General features: G+C 38.9%; 1 long non-coding RNA gene across 1 annotated transcript; it reads right to left on the reverse strand.

Moving 5' to 3' along the window:
• Positions 1-5,750: 5,750 nt before the first annotated feature.
• On the reverse strand, positions 5,751-10,653 carry LOC148693431 (uncharacterized). The gene is made up of 2 exons (XR_015952762.1): positions 8,071-10,653; positions 5,751-7,870 (listed from the first exon to the last, which is right to left on the reverse strand). It is a non-coding gene; the product is annotated as an uncharacterized LOC148693431 (long non-coding RNA).

The raw sequence follows: 10,653 nt of genomic DNA on the forward strand, positions 1-10,653 counted from the left end.
CAGGGTTTCAATATATTTTTAGTGTATATAGTTTGTTTTAGTGTCCATCCTGTGGAAGATAAAATTAACTTCAGGGTTTCAATATATTTTTCTATATTTCTCTCATAGGAGGCAACACTTATATACACGTACTCAATAATTGTACTATAAGGAATATTAAAGACATAAAATGAGAGTTATACTCAAACTAGGAAACACAATTACATTCCTATTGCATTATTGTTGACTCACGCCAACACTCCCCCTCAAGTTGGTGCATAGATATTACCTAGGCCCAACTTGTCGAGTGAGTCTTGAAACCTTCTTGCAGAAACTGCATGAATTAGAATATCTGCTAATTGTTCTTCTATCTTCATGAACGGAATGTCAACCAACTTAACATCTTTCTTTGATAAAATGTCTATCCACCTCAACATGTTTTGTCCTATCATGCTGCACCGGATTGTTAGTTATCTCCCAAGCTGCTTGATTATCACAATACAACAGTATAGAACCTTTTGGTTTAAACCTTATCTCAGTGAGTAGAATCTGAAGCCATAGAAGCTCACAAATACCATGTGTCATTCCTTTGTACTCAGCCTCGGCCGAAGACCTTGCCACCACATTTTGCTTTTTACTTCTCCATGTCACAAGATTACTAGCTACAAATGTGAAGTATCCCGATGTAGACCACTGATCAGTGATATATCCAGCCCAATCTGCATCGGTATACCCTTTCACCTCCATATGCCCATGATTTCTATACATCAACTCTTTTCCTAGAGCTCCTTTTAAGTAACTTAGAATCCTCATTACTGCTGCCATATGATCCTCACTAGGAGCATGCATAAATTGACTCACCACACTTACTGCGTAAGCAATATCTGGCCTTGTAAGCAACAAATAAATCAACCGCCCTACCAATCTTTGATACCTTTCTTTATTCACTGGGACTTGATCCTGATAAATCGCTAGATGATGATTCTGCACAATAGGTGTATCTACTAGTTTACACCCTAACATACCAGTTTCAGACAAAAGGTTCAATACATACTTTCTCTGAGATAAGTATATTCATTCCTAGGACCTAGCCACTTCAATTCCCAAGAAATATTTAAGTCCTCCAAGATCTTTCATCTCAAACTCAGAAGACAAATGCCCTTGCAGATTTTCAATTTCCATTGTATCATCACCTGTGACAATCATATCATCTACATATATGATAAGCAGAGTTACCTTGCCATCTTTGTGTTTGATGAACAACGTATGGTCTGCGTTTCCCTGTCGATACTCATACTTCTTCATTGCCTGGGTGAACAATCCAAACCACGCTCTGGGTGACTGTTTAAGGTCAAACAATGCCGTCTGAAGTTTACACACTTTCCCACTGGAGTTTGCAACACCATAACCTGGTAGAATATCCATGTACACCTCTTCCTCTAAATCACCATGTAGAAAAGTATTTTTACCATCAAATTGTCTGAAAGGCCAGTCATGGTTAGCGGCAAGAGATAACATAACTCTAATAGTATTCATCTTCGCAACTGGAGCAAAGGTTTCCTGATAATCGACGCCAAAGGTCTATGTATAACCTTTGGCCACTAATCTCGCCTTGTATCTGTCAATCGTTCCATCCACCTTATGCTTAATGGTAAACACCCATTTGCACCCTACTGATTTCTTGCCCCTAGGAAGTGTAACCACACTCCATGTCTCTTCTATAACGACTCCATCTCAATTTGTATTGCCTTTGTCCATTTTGGATCTCTCAAGGCTTCTTTTACTCTAGTAGGAATTTTAATAGTTTCCATTTGTTGAACTAATGCACAATATTTCTGCGAAAGTTGATAAGTGGAGACATAATTAGCAATTGAATACCGTACCTTCCCTTCTGGAGAGTACATGTCTGGTGGTTTTCCTCGATTCTGTCTAGGAGACAATACATAAAGTGGTTTAACAGACTCTAAATGAGTACTTACCTCGGATAGGATATCCATCGGATTATGGGTTTGTACTAGAGGAGGTTGCGGGGGCTGTTGTAGACTTTGAACTAAATCACATGGGCTAGGTTCCTTTTGCCACATAGACCCACTTGCTGTCTCGGTGCACGACTCGGTGCATGGCACGGTGCTACCATGCCCATTTGGGCTGCTGTCATTATCACCATCATGTGGGCTACTGCAATTTGTAGCCCTAAGATAATCATCACGCCCATTTGGGACTTTGTGGGTTGTCAAGAACAGTAGGAGTACTAACATCCACCCACGCATAATCTTCACATCAGTCATCTCCCCCTGAAGGTTATGTCTGGGGAAAAAAAATGTTCGTCTTTGGAAAAAGTCACGCCCATTGTAACATAGACATGTTTACTAGAAGGATGATAACATCTATACCCTTTTTGTTAAGGACTAAAACCAATGAAAACACATCATACCGCGCATGGATCAAACATGCTTCGTTGATTTTTGTGAAGATGTACATAAGCCACACACCAAAAAATTCGCGGTTCGAGGTGAAAGGTGGAAAGAAGCAAGACATGGTTAGTGAGTACCGCTAAAGGAGTTCTAAAAGAGAGAACACGCAATGGCATACGGTTCATGAGATAGACGACATAAGTCACTGCATCGGCCCAATATGTCTTGAGTGCACAACTACCGATAAGAAGGGCACGGGTAATCTCAAGGATGTGTCGATTTTTTCGTTCGGAAACTCCATTTTGTTGTGGGTTTGAGGACACGTAGTTTCATGAAGAATGCCATTTTCCGTAAAAAAAAACTGAGAGAGATCCTGATTAAGATACTCACCATCATTGTTTGACCGAAGCACTTTAACAAGGAGTGAATACTGAGTATAGACCATGTGATAAAATGCTTTGAAGATGTCACCTACATCACTTTTGTTCTTCATGAGGTACAACCAAGTCATCCAAGTGCAATCATCAACAAATATTACAAACCAACACACACCATGTTGAGTAGTAATCGGAGATGGCCCCCACACATCAAAATGAATTAACTCAAAGAGAATTATTCTTTTATGCAAACTCGGGGGATAAGGAGCTCGATGACTTTTGGCTAATGTGCAAACATTACACTTTAACAAAGAATCTGGAATATTACCAAATAATGACAGAAGTAATTTTCGTAAATAACTGAAGAAAGCATGACCAAGACGACGATGCCATAACTGAATAATCTTCAACTTTCCACTATCATGACCTTGAACTTGATGAACACGACCTTGTGTAACATCATCAACATAGTACAACCCTCTCCTCTTAGTACCATGCCCAATGATCGCTTGAGTTCCAATATCTTGAAGTAACAGAAAGACGGAAACATGTGCACAACACAATATAACTACTTGGTGACCTGTCCCACAAATAACAAATGGCTAGAGAGTGTGGAACAAGTAAGCAATTGTGCAAGGAGAGAGTAAGAGTGAGTGTAATCGAACCCGCCCTTGTAACTAGGGTAACACCTCCATTAGCAATGACAATACTATCCTGAGATGGTGGTGTTGTAGAGTTAAATAAAGTACGATCATAAGTCATATGCTCAGTGGCTCCGGAGTCAATAATCCAACCCGTATCAAGATCAACAGATGCAATCAAAGCTATGCCAGATTTACCTGGATCATCGGATTACCCTTGAGAAGCAATCATATTCAATAGAGACAGTTGTGGGCTCGGATTGTGCGGGTCTGGGTTCCAGTCTTGATAAGTTTTCGGTGGTAGGCTAGGCGAGCCCATGCCCAAGTTGCCGCCAACATCTTCAATTGCTTGCTACCCAATTGGGCTGTGGATTCCAGATGGACCTTGTTGTCTATTTATCTTGTGGGCTTCATAATCAGCCAGCCCGTACTCCTTTTCACTAGAGATTGGAACCAATGTTTGGTTGTTAGCCATGAAACCAATCTTTGCTTTAGATTTCAAGTTTTGGTTTTTCCAATAAGTGGTGTTTCTTGCTTCGAGACACACGGTTTGGTAGTTTAGGTATATATATTTTGGGGGTTTGGGTTGTAACGGGTCTGGTGGTCTCTTGTTTCGAGATCTGAGCTTGGTTTCCATGGCTGTTACACAACCAACAAAGAGAAGCACTGAAAATGGTAGTGAACGGGGATAAGATCTAAAGAAAGAGACAGGCCGAAGCCTGCTCTAATACCAAGATAAAATTAATTTTAGGGTTTCAATATATTTTTTTATATTTCTCTCATAAGAGGCAACACATATATATACATACTCAATCCTTGTACTACAAGGAATATTAAAGACATAAAAAGAGAGTTATACCCAAACTAGGAAACCCAGTTACATTCCTATTGTATTATTGTTGACTCACGCCAACAGTGGATGAGTTCTCGATTGGTTCGTTGGTTGGTCACCTTCTTCGAATTATAACACTTGGTTGGTTGGTTGATTCCTAAGGTTATTAGGCCATCTCCAATTGAAAGGGTTAAATATAACCCCGTCCAGAATTATAGCCCTGCAAAAAATTATTTTTAAATAAACAATGTTAGGCCATACTCATATATCATCTCCAACCCAAGGAACTAAATATAGCCTCATCAGTAATTATTATTATTATTATTATTATTAATTTGAACAAGTGATATTATCTACACTAAGGGAAGGGATGGGCTTAACCTTAAAATAGGCTAGCAATAATGTGGTTCAAACTCTCCTTGTGCGAGAATTAAACCTAAGACCTCTCACTTACAAGTGAAGATGAATACTACTAGACCGTAGTACTAAGTGGCTCAATAATTATTAGTTTTAAGTTTATACTTTAAATTTATTGGTTATTTTAGTTAAACTATTTTTGAATGTTTTCAAATATAGCCGTTGAATTTGAATCAATCATTGTAATTGAGGAGCTTGACCCAAAAACAGGGCTAAGAGAGGAGGCTGCATTTGGCTAGCCTGGTAGGCTCTATTGAATAATAGCCCAGTCATTAATTGGAAATGAATTTTTAGACAAATTAAGTTATTTTTTGGCTTTTAGACCTTTAGGCTTGAGATGACCTAACACATATTTTTCCAGCAATAGCTATGCCTATGAGTTTATGAGGACTGGGCTGTCATTCATCTCACCAGACCAAGAGTGAGAGAAACCTACATATGCCAAAATTGAAGCAAAATCTAGAAGAACAAAATGTACTTAAGGGAGATGCCAAAGATGCAGGATTTAAGGTTAGATATCTGCATCTCAGTTGTCTGCGTTTTTGGGTTTTTCAAATCATATATCCATTTAAAAAACTATTCAAAAATATCCCGTCAAATGCGAAAGAATGAAGAAGAAAAACCCCAAATTAACGAAATTAAAAATATGCTAGAACTAGGAGTTGTAACGAAAACCCACAAACCCATAAAGAATACACCTTCGTTTCAAGCACTTATTTATTTTACAAATAAATTTTTTGAGCAGATTATTTTAAGTTATGGTATATGCACTAACTCCGTTTTCCAATCTAAAACTTGTGTTCAGTTTTCTGATTTGGATGAAGAAATCTTGTGTTGCAATGAAGAGTAAGGTATGGAATCTGGACGGTGGTCGTGACGATGGTTTTGGAGATTCAGGAGGGTTTTTGGTGGAGGAGAATCATGGTCACCTGTCTGGGCTTTGGTGGAGGTGACTATCTATGTGAGTGGAGATGAAGTTACAACCACCATTTTAGTTATTTACTTACTTTCATTGTTAGTACCCTAATTCTGGGTTCGACCTTGGTCTGAGCAATGAAAATTACACAGAGAGAGTGATAGAGAGAGAGAGAAGGGAGAATTCAATATTTTTTTCATTCATAGCCGTTGCCTCCACTATCAAGAGGTTATAACAACTTGTTAACTCACCACACATGTGAGTGCCATATCAGCAATACAAGACAAAAGCATATTAAGATATTCCCTCAACTTACTAAAATACTACTAAGTCTCACTCAATTACAATTTATTCTCAAAAGCTACTTTTCCAATTGCAATTTCGTCCTCTCCCATGTGATCAAGGTGATCACCGAATCTGGTCATAACAATGTCTTCCCTTTAAGAACTTTGTCCATAAGGTTTAAAGGTTAAAATCTAGAAACCTCGATTGGAATTCATCAAAATCTTCCCAAGTAGCATCAGTTGCGTCCTTGTCAAGCCATTGCACAAGCACTTAAACCCCAGCTGAATTTCCTTTCTTGTAAATTCGTCGAGCTAAAATGCTCTCAGGAACATGTTGTGCCAGACCTTCTTCCAATGTATGGAGAAGTATAGATTGCACTTCAACACCAAAACCTAGTTGCTTCTTGAGGCAACTCACATGAAACACTGAGTGAATTTTGCTTCCTGTAGATAAGTCAAGCTTGTAAGCCATTGCCTTAATTTTCTCCAGCACTGCATATAGTCCAAAGTACCTAGGCTACAACTTATGATAATTGTAGGGTGCCAAGGATTGTAGCTGATAGAGAACTAGCTTAGGTAGACAAGATCACCAACTCCAAACTGTCTTTCACTGCACTTCTTACTGCTTGTACCTTCATTCGATTCTGAGCCAATTCAAGATTGGCCCTTAGCACAGATAGCACCTTATCCCTTTTAATCAAACTCTGCTCAATTGAATCCACTTTTGTAGTTTCTATCTTATATGATGCTAGATGGGGAGGAGGATATCCATAAACCAATTCAAAATGGGTCATTTTTTTGGTTGTGTGGTAGGAGGTGTTGAAATACCATTCTTCCCAAGCAAGCCATTTAACCCAAGTCCTAGGTTGGCCTCTCACAAAGCATCGAAGGTATGTTTCCAAACATTTATTTAACACCTCAATTTGCCCATCACTTTGTGGGTGATACTATGAGCTCATACACAGCTTAGAATTCTGTAATTTGAAAAATTCCCTCCAAAAGGTACTTATGAAAATAAGGTCCCTGTCACTCACTATAGACTAAGGCATGCCATGGAGTTTAAAGATGTTATCCATAAACAATTGAGCAACACTAGTAGCAGAGTAGGGATATGAGAGTGCCACAAAGTGAGAATATTTGGAGAACCTACCAATGATCACCATAATCACTGATTTGCCCTTCCAAAGAACTAATATCAGTCCATATTTTAGTAGGAATAGGTAATGGCTGCAATAACCCTGCAGGAGAAGTTGTTTCATACTTGTATTGTTGACAAATTCTATAGTTAGAAATGAAGTGTTTGACATCTCTCTTCATGCCTTGCCAATAGAATTGTTTCTTTAATCTGTGATAGCTCTTGGTAACCCTTTGATGACCACTAGCAGGAGTTGAATAGAATTCCTCCATGAGCTTATTCTTCCACTCAGAAGTAGGGCTTAAAATAATTCAACCCTTATAGCACAAGAATCAATTAGTGAAGAAGAACCTAGCAAGTGATGAACTGCCAGTCTAAGAATGCAATTAGTCTAACACGTCTTCAGTTCTCTCCACTACCCATGCATCATGTTCGTCGTATTTCCTAAGTTCATCCAACCAACCTTCATAGGGATATGAGATGGAAGAACATTCCAATAGAGAAAGAGAGAGCACCCAAGTCATCATTGATATTTGCCCCATGCACTCTAGATAAAGCATCCGCCACAACATTGTCCTGTCCAGCTTTGTAGTGAATCTTATAATCAAACACCAATAGTTTAGAGACCCACTTCTATTAGAAAGGGGTGGTAGCTCTTTGATTCAAAAATATTTGAGACTGTGATGGTCAATCTTGACAAAATGCCTTATTTGCAGATAATTCTACCACTTTTTTACTGCATAGAATATTGCAATTAATTCACTCTCATATGCCGACAAAGCTTGGTTTCTTGGGCCTAACACTTGGCTAGTGAATGCTATAAGTCGTTTGCCTTGTCGTAACACTACACCAATTCCACAACCTGAAGCATCACACTTAATTTCAAAGGTTTTAGTGAAATCTGGTAAGGCTAACACCTGTGGTGAGGCCATGGTAGCTTTAAGTTGTTCAAAAGTTGCAATAGCTTCCTTGTTCTAGAGAAAACCATCATTTTTAGTAAGATGATACAATGGTTGGCATATCCCACTATATCAAGGATTGAACTTCCTATAATATCCAATCAATCCTAAGAAACCCCTCAATTGTTTGTCTGTTTTTGGTATAGGCCACTCCCTTATAACTTGTAACTTAACTGGATCAGCCTCTACCCCTTCACTAGAGACTAAGTTCCCTAGATATTTGACCCTCATTTTCCCTAAAGAGCATTTGGATTTCTTAAGATAAGGTTGATTGTGGTGCAAAATTTCAAAAACAATATTGCGGTGCACTAAGTGGTCCTGCTAAGTTTTGCTAGAGATTAACACATCATCAAAGAATATAAGCACAAATTTCCTGAGATGAAGTTTGAACATATCGTTCATTAAGCTTTGAAAAGTTGTTGGGGCATTAGTGAGGCCAAAAGGCAGCACTAAGAACTCATAGTGACCCTCATGAGTTCTGAAGACTGTCTTAACTATGTCCTCAGGGTGCATTAAAATCTGGTGATATCCAAACCTTAGATCCAGTTTTGAAATGTAAGTAGCACCATGTAACTCATCTAGTAAGTCATCAATCAAAAGAATAAGGTATTTATCCTTGATTGTCAATGCATTGTGCTCTCTATAGTCAATGCACATCCTCCAGGTACCTTCCTTCTTCTTAACTAGAAGCACAAGAAAGGAAAAGAGGTTGTGACTAGGTCTAATGAATCCTATAGAAAGCAACTCTTGAATAACCTTCTCTATTTTAGTTTTCTGCAAGGGACAATGGTGATAGGGTCGAATATAAGGTTTAGCTCCAGGTACTTGAATGAGGGAGTTGAGTAGGTTGTATAAACAGGTCATTAGATGCATTAGTGAGATGTTGTAGATCTTTTAATTGAACTGGGGTGAATACATTAGAGTGTGCTGGTTGATCTTCTATAAAGTATAAGAATTAACCCAAACGTGAGTTGTGTAGTTCTTTATCAAGATGATGAAGTGAAACTTGTTGTATAAGTGGTTCTGTAGAATGGCTATGAGATGGTTTATACTTCTGGTGATTTTTAGTAAACTCCATGATGGAAATCCCACAAGACAAGACAAACTGTAGAAAGCCAGTTAACCCCTAAAACAACATCACAGCCACCTAGTGGAAGAGAGTAAAGGTCCACCTTGCAATCATAAGCCCCCAAAGAAAGTGAGGAAGATCTGCAGTACACTGAACTTGTCACTCTACCTCTATCAGCTATCATAACCTGGAAGGATTGGGTAGCATAAGCCTGTTGCCCTCATTATTTCAAGAGTTTAGAATCTATGAAGTTATGAAAGCTTCCAAAATCGAGCAATATTTGAAAACAGCCTGGCTATTTATTGTACCATTGACATTCATAATGTGAATAGTATGCCTGGCATTAGTCCCATCAAATGCTCACTCACTTAATTCCATAGATTGTAACTCAGGTGTAATGTCCTCAACACATTATTCTAGTAACCTTGGATCTAAATCCTTAATCATAAGTAATTACTTGAGACCACATTTATGACCCTTGACCCATTTATCTGAACAAAATCAACATTCTCCTACTCCCTTTTCTGTTAGATCACGGCTGGACTCAGCTTCTTAATAGGCAAGGTACCTGCCCTAGGCACAGTATGAGGGTTAACCCCAATAGTAGGAGGTTTAGTGTTCACAGCTGGTCTAATAGGATTGGATTTCAACCCAGTAATCTTAGTGCCCAATTGCACAGCAATGGCTATATCATCATGCACAGTTGCTTGTTTAAGCAATTTCACATCAAATTTTAACTCATGCTTAAGACCACCCAAGAAACAACTCTTAAGTAATATCAGACCTATATCAATAGTTTTATTAGCCAAACACCTAAACTTAGCAATTTATCTACTAAGGGTACTTGTTTGGCGAAGTTTAAACAGTGATTCAACACTGTCCTCGAACTCTAATGGACCAAATTCTCTACAAAAAAAACTCTGGTAAAGTCCTCCCAGTGTGGAGTGGTGTTGATATAATCCATCTATTTGATCTTGCAAAGCCTCACCATTAAGATGGAAGGAGGTTGTGAGGACTCGTTGAGTCTCGAAAGTGTTATAAAACTGGAAAAATCGGTCCGCCTTATAGATCTAAGCCAATGGATCATCACCGTCCACAAATTAAGGGAAGTCCACTCGAGTAGTCCAAAATTGATGCAGAGTGTGACCTTCACCAGTCCAATTTAGGCTGCATGGGAGTTGAATAAGGTCGAGCTCATGCAGTAGGATGGGATCAGGTTGAATTGGAGCTGAAGAGCTCTCACCTTCCCGACGAAACGAGAGTTCACCGCGAAACTGCTCGAAATAAATCGGAAGGCGATTATCCAGATGGACAGGCAATTTAAACTCTAGGATATAGAAGACGACAGTCTGAACAGAAGAGTTCACTGCCTCAACGATGGTGGAGTGGATAGCGGTGAGTAAGGCCTCCAAAGCTGAAACATGTGCTTTCATAGGTGTCGCGCAAGTAGCAATGGATCCACGAGTCATACACATAGGAAAGGAACTAGGAGAAATTGGATGATACCAATGTTAGTACCCCAATTCACGGTTCGACCTTGACCTGAGCAATAGAAGTTACAGAGAGAGAAAGAGAAAGAGAGAAAGAGAGAAAGAGAAGGGAGAATTCAATATTTTTTCATTCATACCCA

This window comes from Pyrus communis, chromosome 10 (genome assembly GCF_041283825.1).
Source record: "Pyrus communis isolate YQ-2024b chromosome 10, ASM4128382v1, whole genome shotgun sequence".
NCBI classification, from domain to species: Eukaryota; Viridiplantae; Streptophyta; class Magnoliopsida; order Rosales; family Rosaceae; genus Pyrus; species Pyrus communis.